Source organism: Balaenoptera acutorostrata, chromosome 21 (genome assembly GCF_949987535.1).
Source record: "Balaenoptera acutorostrata chromosome 21, mBalAcu1.1, whole genome shotgun sequence".
NCBI lineage: Eukaryota > Metazoa > Chordata > Mammalia > Artiodactyla > Balaenopteridae > Balaenoptera > Balaenoptera acutorostrata.
Genome location: NC_080084.1, coordinates 5,436,408 through 5,447,916, shown reverse-complemented (window position 1 = coordinate 5,447,916; position 11,509 = coordinate 5,436,408).

Genomic DNA, 11,509 nt, shown 5'->3' with positions numbered 1-11,509 from the left:
CATGTGCTTATCAGGAGGCCCCGAGTGTAGACGGCGTCTTGTGTCATCCTCAGGGAGGTTGAACCTTGGTTGCCATGAGAGTGAGTTGGGTTTACATCAGACAGACCCTCCTCAGACCCCTGCCTTGGCTTGTGCAGACATTCAGGGAGGAATCGTGTGTCCAGGCCTGAGGTCACGAGCCGAGACACACTAGGACTGTGGCAGTGGCCCATGAAGAGTTCCAGGAGGAGGTGTGGGCAGACCCAGCCTTCTCCTAGAAAACTGAAATTCTGAACATGCTCCGATAATGGTTTTTTATGTCCCTTCATCTAATCTAATCCATTTCAGCTGCACTCTCCAGGCTTTCCATTCTGTTTCTTTCCTCTTCCTCCTTCTCCTTCTCCTTATTCTTCTTCTTTTTCTGAGAACATTTAAGTTCTACGCTCTTAGCAAATTTCAATTACACAAAGCAGTGTTATCAACTGTAGTCACGTTTTACATGAGATCCTCTGACCTTATTCATGTTATAACCCAAAATGTATACCCTTTTACCAACCTCTCCCTATTTCCCCGCCCCCTAGCTCCTGGCCACCACTTCTCTACTCTCTGTTTCTATGAGTTCAACTTTTTTTTTTCTTTGTTTTTTAGATTTCACTTATAAGTGAGATCATGCAGTATTTGTCTTTCTGTGTCTGGCTTATTTCACTAAGCATCATGTCCTCTGGGTTCATCTATGTTGTCGCAAATGACAGGACCTTTGCTGTCCTGTCAGCAAATGGCTGAATTATATTCGGCTGAATTCATTATGGCTGAATTATGTTCCATTGCATATATATCACATTTTCTTTATCCATCTATCTATCGACAGACGCTTAAGTTGTTTCCATGTCTTGGGTATTGTAAATAATGCTGCAGTGAACATAGGGATACAGATATCTCGTCAAGAGAATTATTTCGTTTCCAGAAGTGGCATTGCTGGATCGTATGGTAGTTCTAGTTTTCATTTCTTGAGGACTCTCCATACTGATTTCCATAGTAGCTGCACCAATTTCCATTCCCACCAGCAGTGCACAAGGGGTCCCCTCCTCCACACCCTCATCAGCACTTGTTATCTCTTGTCTTTTTTATGACAACCATCCTAATAAGCATGAGGTGATACCTCATTGTGGTTTTGATTTGCATTCCCCTGGTGTTGAGCACCTTTTCATCTACCTGCTGGCCATCTGATTGTCTTCCTTGGAAACATACCTATTCAGATCCTTTGCCCATTTTTTAATTGAGTTATTTGGTTTTTTGCTACTGAGTCGTATGAGTTCCTTGCATATTTTGAATAGAAACCTCTTAACGAATATATGGTTTGCAAATATTTTCTCCCATTCTATAGCTTACCTTTTCATGCTGATGGTTTCCTTTGCTGTGCAGTCATTTTTTAGTTTGATGTAGTCCCACTTGTTTATTCTGCTTTTACTGCCTTTGCTTTTGGTGTCAGATCCAAAGAAACCATCACCAAGACTCTTCCTATTCTGTTTGCATGTGTCTCCCTGCCCTCTGGGAGCACCTCATTCCCCCATCCACCCCGACTCCCTCTCTGAGACTTATGGGGAGAGGCTGACAGTCTTCTCTCTCGATGATGCCAAATCCTGGATTTTAGCTTGAAATAACTGTTCTCCTTTCCCAGTTCTAAATCCAAGCCTTCTCTGGATTATTTTGTGCAAGGCATGTTTCGTATAAACTCTTTGCAGCTGGGACTTTTAAAAACCCAATTTAAGTATTTAATCTTTTCACATAAATTGTTACCACCAATATGTTTAGCCTTATTTATGCCATTTTGTTTGTGTTTTCTGTGTAATGTTTTCTTGTTCTTTCTTATTTTGCTCCTTTTCAGCCTTGACTGAATTTGTCTGTTCCTTCTTCTTCTCTAATGATTTGAAAAGTATGCACCCTTTTCTACTAATTTATTAATAAGCACATACAAACTTCTTTTACCAGTGTTGAGAATTAACACCTGTCCCACTACCCTCTAAACAAAACAAGATGCTAAATCACCTTCACTTCCCCTCTTTCTTTATCACCTTTTATATTTTCTCTAAATCATCCAGAATTTAGCTCCAGATTATTGATTTTTATATTATGTGTCTCTTTCTTCTGAATAATGTCTTGACAATACATTTTGTCTACAACCATATTCTAAACAATTAATCGTTTTATTCATTTCTTGGTTTACCAGTTTTTTTAATCCTAAGTTTTCCAATTTTTTTTAATCCTGTTTTTCTCTTTTGCCAATGCATTTCATTATTTCAGAGGAATCCATCTCTAAGCCATTCTTTTAGAAAGTTTTGAGTGTGGTAAACTTTCTGAATCCCTGCATTTCTGCAATTGTAGTTCATTCTGCCCTCACAGAATAGGTTGGCTGGGCCTGGAATTCTGAGTTCAAAATCATTTTCCCTCAGAACTTTGAAGACATTATTCTACAATATCCCCCGTTATAGATGAGAACTATGGTGAGGGATGATTCGTATTCTCATTGCTACAGATTCCTGTTTTTTCCTTAAGCTTCTTAAGCTTAAGCTTCTCTCTTCATCTTTGGACTTTAGAAATGTCACCTGTATGCTGTATGTGTCTAAGTGTAAGACTTACTCTCTCTCTCCTTGTCTTGGCACGTGGTGACTAATGTCTTTCTTCAACTCATGCAAATTTTCTTGTCTTCTTTCATTATTTCCTGTCTTCCATTCTTCCTCCCCTTTCTTTTTGAAATTTCTAACAGAAGGGTTTTAGTATTCCTAGATGTCTCCCATATTTATTAACTTATTAACTTTTCTCTCATACTTCTTATTTCTTTAACTCTTTCCATTGTCAGTTTGATGTTACAGCTGACTAATTTGCTTTTCAGTTATTGTTTAGTCTTCTATTCAGCCCACCTACCCAGGTGGGGGATTGGTTTGTCTGTGGATAAATCATGTATTTGATTTCCAACAACTCTAATTCTTCTTTTTGGATGTCATACCCTCTGGAATATATATTAGGGGAATAGTTACTTTAAAGTCTTCTTCTAAGGACTTCCCTGGTGGCACAGTGGTTAAGAGTCCGCCTGCCAATGCAGCTGACACAGGTTTGAGCCCTGGTCCAGGAAGATTCCACATGCTGCAGAGCAACTAAGCCCGTGCGCCACAACTACTGAGCCCACGAGCCACAGCTACTGAGCCTGAGTGCTGCAAATACTGAAGCCCTCACGCCTAAAACCCATGCTCTGCAACAAGAGAAGCCACCTCAGTGAGAAGCCCACGCACCGCAACAAAGAGTAGCCCCCATCACCGCAACTAGAGAAAGCCCACGTGCAGCAATGAAGACCCAACGCAGCCAAAATAAATAAATAAATAAAAAAGTCTTAAAAAAATAAAAGGCTTCTTCTACTGTCTGCAATAAAAATTTTTCTGTAGCGGTTAATTTTTCTGCTGATTTTTGATGCTTTTTGTGGTCATTTTATTCAAATGTTCAGTGAGTTTTGATATTGTTTACTCTCCTGACAGCGAAAACCATTTCCAATTACAGGAAACCTAGCTTCAGTCACTTTCCTTTACTGTCTTGTGTCCAAGCAAGCATTTCTCTAGGGTGTGCGTGTAGTTCATCTTCTACATTTGGGACACCCCTTCCTTCACGGTAGCTGTAAGTGATCTCGGCACTGCCCTAATTCTCTGATCTGGTGCCCACTCTAGTTCTCCACGTGTCAGAATGACCGCATCAGTGGGGACAGACTGCAGAAGCCACTGTGAGGGAGGAGAACCCCAGCAGCTGCTCCTCCGCCCTTCACTCATCTCCCCATGTAGAATCTTAGGGTTATTGTGGGGTTTGCTAGAAAAAAATAATTTCTTTGGTGGTCCCAACTCTCCTGCATGGTACCACAAATTCCACTGCTCTGTTAGGTTTTTCCATAAATCTGATCTCATCTGTCCTACCTATTTCAGCCATCCCCACCGATCCAGTCTATGAAGATACCTCAGCCAACTTTCCAGTACTCCTATGGATTCGTTTTCATTTCACATTTCTTCTGAAATATCAGTAGGATTTAGAAGACGAAAAAATAAGAAGAAGAAGGAAACACATCAACCAGTCATTTATACTAAACCTTTTTTCTAAATCCCAACCCCTATAGACATGTTCAATTGTCGATGGCAAATGGACACTGAAAAATCACCCAGAGTGGGATCACACCATGAGAAGAGTGAGATCTATTTTAAGGACTGAATGATCTTGACTTTGCAGCCTGGTAGGTGCTGGACATGGGTGAGGACTAGAAAGATGATTCTGTTGGGAATAGAATTGTGAATTTATTGGCCAAAAAAAAGTGAGGCATGTCTTGAAGGTAATGATCCACATGTGTTGTCAGACATGGCAGGAGGACCACATCCACTCTCGTGGGGCTCTTCACGCCTGGCTGTTTCAGTCTGCTGGACCTTTGCTGAAGTCTCCAAACTGCCCTTCCTGCTTCCAGGCAGATCTCCATCCTGTTCACACCAACCAGCCCTTCTCCTTCATACCTATCTCTCCTTCCCTGTGCCCTTGACCCCTCCTCCTGGAAATGCTTCCTTTAATTACCCTCCTGTCTTGTGAGGCTTCCTTTCCTACAAAGTACCCAGATCTGCTCTATTCTTAGAACAAAGCACAGAACCATAATGAACAGAAATGATAGAATTTTTTCAAATAGCCTGGACTGTTTTTTAGATTTATCCCATTCGAATCACCCTCAAAAGAAATTCTAAATTCAAAAAAAAAAAGAAAAAAGAAAAGAAATCATATTCATATATTTTAGGTGTTTAAATAATATTTAATGTGGTCAATGTGTTTGTTTTCAATAGATAACAAATTTTGTTGTATAGAATTGTATTTTTCTGTGCTATGTGCTCACATTATGGAACAATGGGGCCCCTCATATGATCCACATAGTCATCACTTTTCCGCATATTTTGCTGAATTTTTAAAGGGAGGCAACATGGCAAAGCAGAAACCAGGGCACTAGGACTCTTGGGTTCTAGACCAGCCATTACCTAGCTGTGTGAACTGTGGGGTCTTCGGTGAGTCACTTATCCTCTCTGGGTTTTAGTTTTCTGGTCAATAGCAAGAGGTTATGACTTTGAAGACCTCTCCTGCCCCCAAATTCTATACTTTAGAGATTAAATACTGGAACTTTCACAATTTTAAACCACACAGCTTGTAATTGTAACTTTGTTCCTTTGGGAAAACATAATCTGCTTTATTGCTGCTTTAGGACAGGATTTGCTGGACTACACTGTGATGAAAATCAAGGATTCCCTGCCTTAAATCCCTGACGGGATTATGGACTCAAAGGGCAAATCACTGTTCTTCTTTTTATTGAGAACACTGTTGACTTAACTCATTACTTAACTTTGTTTAGCTCATTAGTTTGCTGGGTAAATGACAGTACTAATCTTGGAAAGATGCATTTAGAGTTGAATTCAGTTTTAAATTATGAAAAATGCCACGTGAAACACTTTCCACGCCAAGCCTCTTTCTGACCAGACACAAATACAGCAAAGGTCAAGCATTTCTATGTGTGCACGAAGCTTAAGCCTTGTCCCAGCTAGACTGGGAGGGGATAACGGTCTCAAGTGTGGGAAAGGATAAACATTTATATAGCACGATAACCCTAAGGAGTAACTACAAAACCTAACTTCAAAGCAAAGCAATTTTACATTCAAATGTTTAGCAAGACAAATCTGCGGGCAAAATGTTCCAGCTAACTCCAACCAGTGGATGTTGGAAGACCCATACAACTTTGCATCCCACATGTGAGCGCGCAGGACACACATGCGGGCACACACACAGGTGTGGAACACACACATGTGGGCACACACAGGTGAGGGCACACAGAGAGCTGCCCTCAATTGCTCTCATCCTTCAGTTCCCTGCTCACACCCCCCTCCTCATGAAGTCCTCACAGAACACGCAGCCCACTCGGAGCCCCCGTCTCCGAGAGCCTGTGGTGTTTTCAGTCTCTGATATATATGTAGTTTAGAACATAATTGTTCTCTATTGCTTTGTTCTGTGAATTTTATTTCCTCAGCTATTCTGTAGCATATCCTCCATTACATTCCCAACAGCATCTAAGAGAGTTGAGTACGTGGTCAAGGCTTAAATCATATTTGTTCATTAATTAACCCAGTATCACAAAGTTTGGATTGGGTTATATGTCTAAAATGAGGACAAATTTGTATTCTTGCTCAGTTCCACCCAATATTTCCAACTCTGTGTGTGCATGTGTAATTTTCAGTATGCCCCTTAAAGAACCATTTTCTTACATTAAAAGAATTCTAAAATACTATGATCACACTTAGAAGAATCAATAACTCCATATTCAAGCTTCCCCAACTATCTCAAGAACAGCCTAAATTAAGAGATAGCTTGTCTAAAGTAGGATTCAATCCATAGTGCTATGCCTCTTAAATCTATTTTAATTTCTTTCTTGTCACTAACTTGTTGAAAGGAGTAGATCAGTTTTCCCCAAGAATGTCTCATTTTTAGGATTTGTCTTGTTACTTGCTTCTGGTGTCATTTAGCTTGTCCCTCTGTGTCCTGTATTTCCTGTAAATTGGAAGTTACAACTATAATCTAGTTCAATACTGTTGGCAGAATACATCGTCGATGATGGTGTGTGGTTTCTATTTACCATACAAGGGGACATGCTATTGGGCTGTCTCGTCATTAGCGTTAAGACTAATCCCTGGATTAAGGTGACCTTAATCCACTGGTAATTTTACAAGTATGGTCTGTGGCCATAACACACAGCAAAGTTACAGAGACTCCTACCTGTGACCTTGGTCCTTTTAAAAATGGTCTCTAACTAGCTACATTAGAACACTGTAGTTTCCAAAGAGTAATATCTTTATGCTGGGATGGACTTTTTTGGTTGTGTCATAATTCTTCCTTGGAAGCACCTACTACTATTATGTATTAATGTGAATTTGTTTACTTAATAACCATGGTGACTACCATTTATGTTTAACCTGACATATACTCCTTCTTTGTATTAAGACTTTCTGTTCAGTATGTCAGTAAAATAGCAGTGAAAATAAAAGTAACGTTATTTCTCCGGTTCGTAGACAATCTTAGTTTCAGGCAAACTAGCCGAGAGCAGCAGTGTATCCGCTGTGTGCGTTGTCACACCCCTCCGGGCAGGCAGAGTAGCGGCGGTAGGGCAGAGCAGCCTGGCCTGCTGCAGGACTAGACGTGCCCCCGAACACTCAGGGGTGATCTCCGCCAGGCCAGAAGAGTGCAAGATCCACAGGGAGGTCAGAAGGAAGAGTACACATCGTGAAGATTGACTCAGGCGATCTTCCAAACAGCGCTGTGTGGAAAGCACTATCAACATCCATGTTTACAGATGCAGGTCCCCTCCACCTGCAGAACTGTATCCTCAGGGGAAAACACAGTGGGGAAGGAGACTTACAGTTTCTCCAGGAGGATGGGCGCTTCTGCACCAAGGGCCCAGTGAGGGTGCGACGTGTGGGGTGTGTGGTGGGTGGGATACGTGTGGCGTGGGTGGGGGGCTTGGTGTGTGTGGTGTGTATGTAATGTGTGTGGTGTATGGTGTGTGTGGTGTGTGTGTAATGTGTGTGGTGTATGGTGTGTAATGTGTGTGGTGTGTAATGTGTGTGGTGTATGGTGTGTGTGGTGTGTGTAATGTGTGTGGTGTATGGTGTGTGTGGTGTGTGTGTAATGTGTGTGGTGTGTGGTGTGTGCAGAGGGTGTGGAGTGCGTGCTGGGTGTGGTGTGTAGCTGCCCTCAACCAGCCCACAGAGTGCGGGTCTTCACAGGCCTGTGCTCCAAACTGACCACCCGTGAGAGGCTCAGACGTTCCTTTGCGAGTTATGGGTATCTTGTTTGGGACAATTCTACACTGACCTGCCCCTCACACTGCAGGAGGCTTACATCCCTAGCCCCAGACCCTAAGTGACAAAGCACCCCAGTCATTCATTGTGACAACCCAAAATACCCTTTTAGACGTTTCCAAACACCAGCTGGAAATCGTGTGTGTGTGTGTGTGTGTAAGGGGTACAATAGCAGCTCTGGCTGAAAACTGCTGCTGCTGCTAAAGAGTTCAGATGATAGTTCCCAAGTCAAAAGTGGGGATGGGCGAGGGGAGACGCCCCTGTTCTCATCTCGCTGTCCCCTCACTACACCCAAGAGGCACACCTTAGGCCTCGGGGGAAGTTGGGGCCAGTGGGACAGCCCGTGTAGACCTCTCTAGGCCCTCAGATGGAGCTCCGTGATCCCGGGGTCCACCTCCTCCCCACCCCGACCCCAGCACTTCCCTGCCCCTGACTCTGCCCCTCCTGCCTGACCTTGCCGGACAGAAGCGATCAAGCCCTGGTTTGTTTAGCCAAAAGCTGCCAACTCACAGCCCTGCAGGCAGGTTTTTTTGTTTAGCTGACACTGAGACTATTTTTGCTTCTTAATTTAGTTGCCACGTTTTAAAACTAGGAGATTCTGTATAAAAAGCTGGATTTTCAGTGTATCTTGAAAAATCAGAAGATCAAGCACCCAGGCCCACATTCAGCATGATGGCAAGGGCCCGGGGCCCAGTGGGGGGCAAATCAGCCTTTCTGCAGAGAGCAGACCCTGCATGATGGGCCCCTCTTTGGTCAGTCTCTTTACGCTTCAGCATCTGCTAACGTCCAGCTTTTCTCCTCTGCCCCCGCTCTGCTGCCTCAGCCAAGGGAAGCAGGAACAGATGGGACAGTGAGGGAGAAAAATGCTTCCACTCTGACCTGGGACTTATATTCCCAAGAATGTCTGCAGTTCAACTCAGCAATGACTGATCTCGTTCTGAAGACTCACATATAGCCCACAAAAGTTATTTGTATCCCCTGCCCCTGCTAAAATAAACTTTGACACTAATAGTCCTGACTTTCCTAAACTAAGAGAACATTTGCTGCTTCATCTCTCTAACCTGGTTTACATTTAGAAGCTTTTTTCCTTCCGATTACTGACAGTGAAAGGTGTTTTCCCTGGCCTTTGGGAGGACATGGGGATGGGAAGGGAGGAGATGGGCAAATCAGTTGATTTTCTGTCTTTTTCGATTCCCATCTCATGAGAGAGACTAAATTATCCAGGGGCAGGGAAATGGTTTAAGAGTCAGGAGATGTGGGTTTCAGAGTTGAATTTGTTAGCTACGTGATCACGGGCAAGCCACTCTGCCTCTTGAGATTAAAAAAAGAGTTGCGCTATATAATCTATGAGTTCCGTTCCATCTCTCAAAGTCACTGATTCTACAGACCTGATACACAAAGACATCTCCACGCTGTGATGCCCCTTTTATTCAAATGCTTATTTCTTTAAAATGTATGTTGCTAGTTTGTCACTGCCCCTGAGGATCACCAAGCAACTTCTGGAAAGCTGGGCTGGGAAGGCTGATGTCTGTTCATGCACAAAAGAATATGCTAAGAAGTCAGGATCCTGGCTTCCCGCCCCTGGCTGGGAGCACTTTCCTCTCATCTTCCTGTTTTGCAGTTCTTAAAAGTCTTCTTTTTATATCTGATAAGGGGTTAATATCCAGTATATATAGAACGCCTACAACGCAACAACAAGAAAACAAATAACCCAATCTTAAAAAGGGCAAAGGACTTGAATACACATTTCTCCAAAGAAGATACACAAGTGGCCAATAAGTACATGAAAAGATGCTCACCCTCACTCATCGTTAGGGAAAAGCAAATCAAAACCACAAGATATTACCTTACACCCATTAGGATGGCCACCATCAAAAAGCTAACACGTGCTGATGAGGGTGTGGAGAAGATGAAACCCTGCTCGCTGTCAGTGAGGATGTAAAATGGTGCAGCTGCGGTGGGGAACAGTGTGACAGTCCCTCAAAAAAATTAAAAAGTTATTGCTTAATGGGTTCAGAGTTTCAGTTTTGCAAGATGAAAAGAGTTCCGGGGATGGATGGTGCTGATGATTTTACAACAATGCGAATGTACTTAATACCACTGAACCGTACACTTAAAAAGGGTTACGATGGTACATTTTGTTATGTGTATTTACCACCATGAAAACTTTTAAACAGTGACTTGAAATAGTGATTTGACTTAATAGAAAAAAAAAGTATCAAGAAACAAGCAACCCTCTGTAAAGACAGATAAAATAGAGGTGCTACAATCACAGGACATGAAGAGAGTAAAAGTACTTTAAAACAGAGTAACTTGTGCCTGGGGTACTACAACCGGCCTTAAGCTCCAGGATGAGGTAGACAAGGAAGAATTAGCACATGGTAATGAGACAGGTTGGGATCTGGGACCTGGGACCCTTTGCTGCAGGGCTTGCACCTGGACAAACATCTCCTTGAGCAAAAAAATACAAAGAAACTATAAGGGAGTAAAAATAGCTGCGTATATGTGCAGTTGTGGCAAATTATGGACAAGAAGATACAAAAAGACCAAAAAAAAAAACCCAACTGCCACTTCCGATGAGTTGGGAGCAAAAGCAGGGTACTGTGCATGCCCCCCTGCACACAACCCCACCTAAGGGGTGGGCGGACCACCTAAGCCCCCCTCCGGCCCGACCCCTGGACACACCCCTACCCCCACCCCATGTAAGGAACTAGCTCGCCCCCCTCGGTGAGTGAGCAAGGGAAGCTGTTACTTGTTTTCCTTCCTTTCGCTCCTGCCGCCTCAGGAGCCCCAATAAAGCCTTGCCTGAGTTTCTTGTCTGGCCTCTTGTCAATTTCTATTGCTTAAGGGAAGGTCAAGAACCTTGGTCAGTATGAGTAATAGAAGTTGTAGGGTATCAACACAATGGAGGTTATGCAACCACAAAAATTATACTTAAAGACTGCTTAACATCTCGGAGAAATGCTGCTGACATGATATTGAGAAAGTAGCAAAATACAAAACCGAAAGGTAAAACTGAAGTGTCAAATTATGTGTGCATTTAGACAAGGACTAGAACGGAAAAGGCAAAATGAAATTAGTTCCTGTGTTAGGGTAGATTTTTTTTTCTACTTTAAAATGCATCTTTAAAACTGTTATAATAAGTGTATACAAAAAATAAGAAGATAATAAACGAGGGTAGAATAAAACAGAATACCCAAGGTTCTCCCTCTCAGAAAGGGAATTGCTCTAAGAGGTACAAGATCACCATTTCCTACAGAAGAAACACTTTTCTTTTCAGTCTTAGTTACAAAGAGCAAATGGAAACTGCTGATGAGAAGAGACACCTTTTGGACCCACGGCAAAGTTTGCTTCAGGTCTCTCCGGCCAGACCACGCCATGCTTTATTTTCGTTGCTCTGGTTACATTCCCCACGTGATACCTGGTCCTGGAGATCTCTGTGTTTATGACTTTTCCTACAAAGCTCCAAGTGCATGGACAGAACCTATTTCCGGGACTGTGGCAATGTCACCACTCAAGCCTCTTGCCAGATGAATGATAATTAAATACGGGGGGGTGGGGGAGGGAAGGACCAGGAGTTTGGGATCAGCAGATGCAAACTAGTATATATAGGATGGATAAACAAC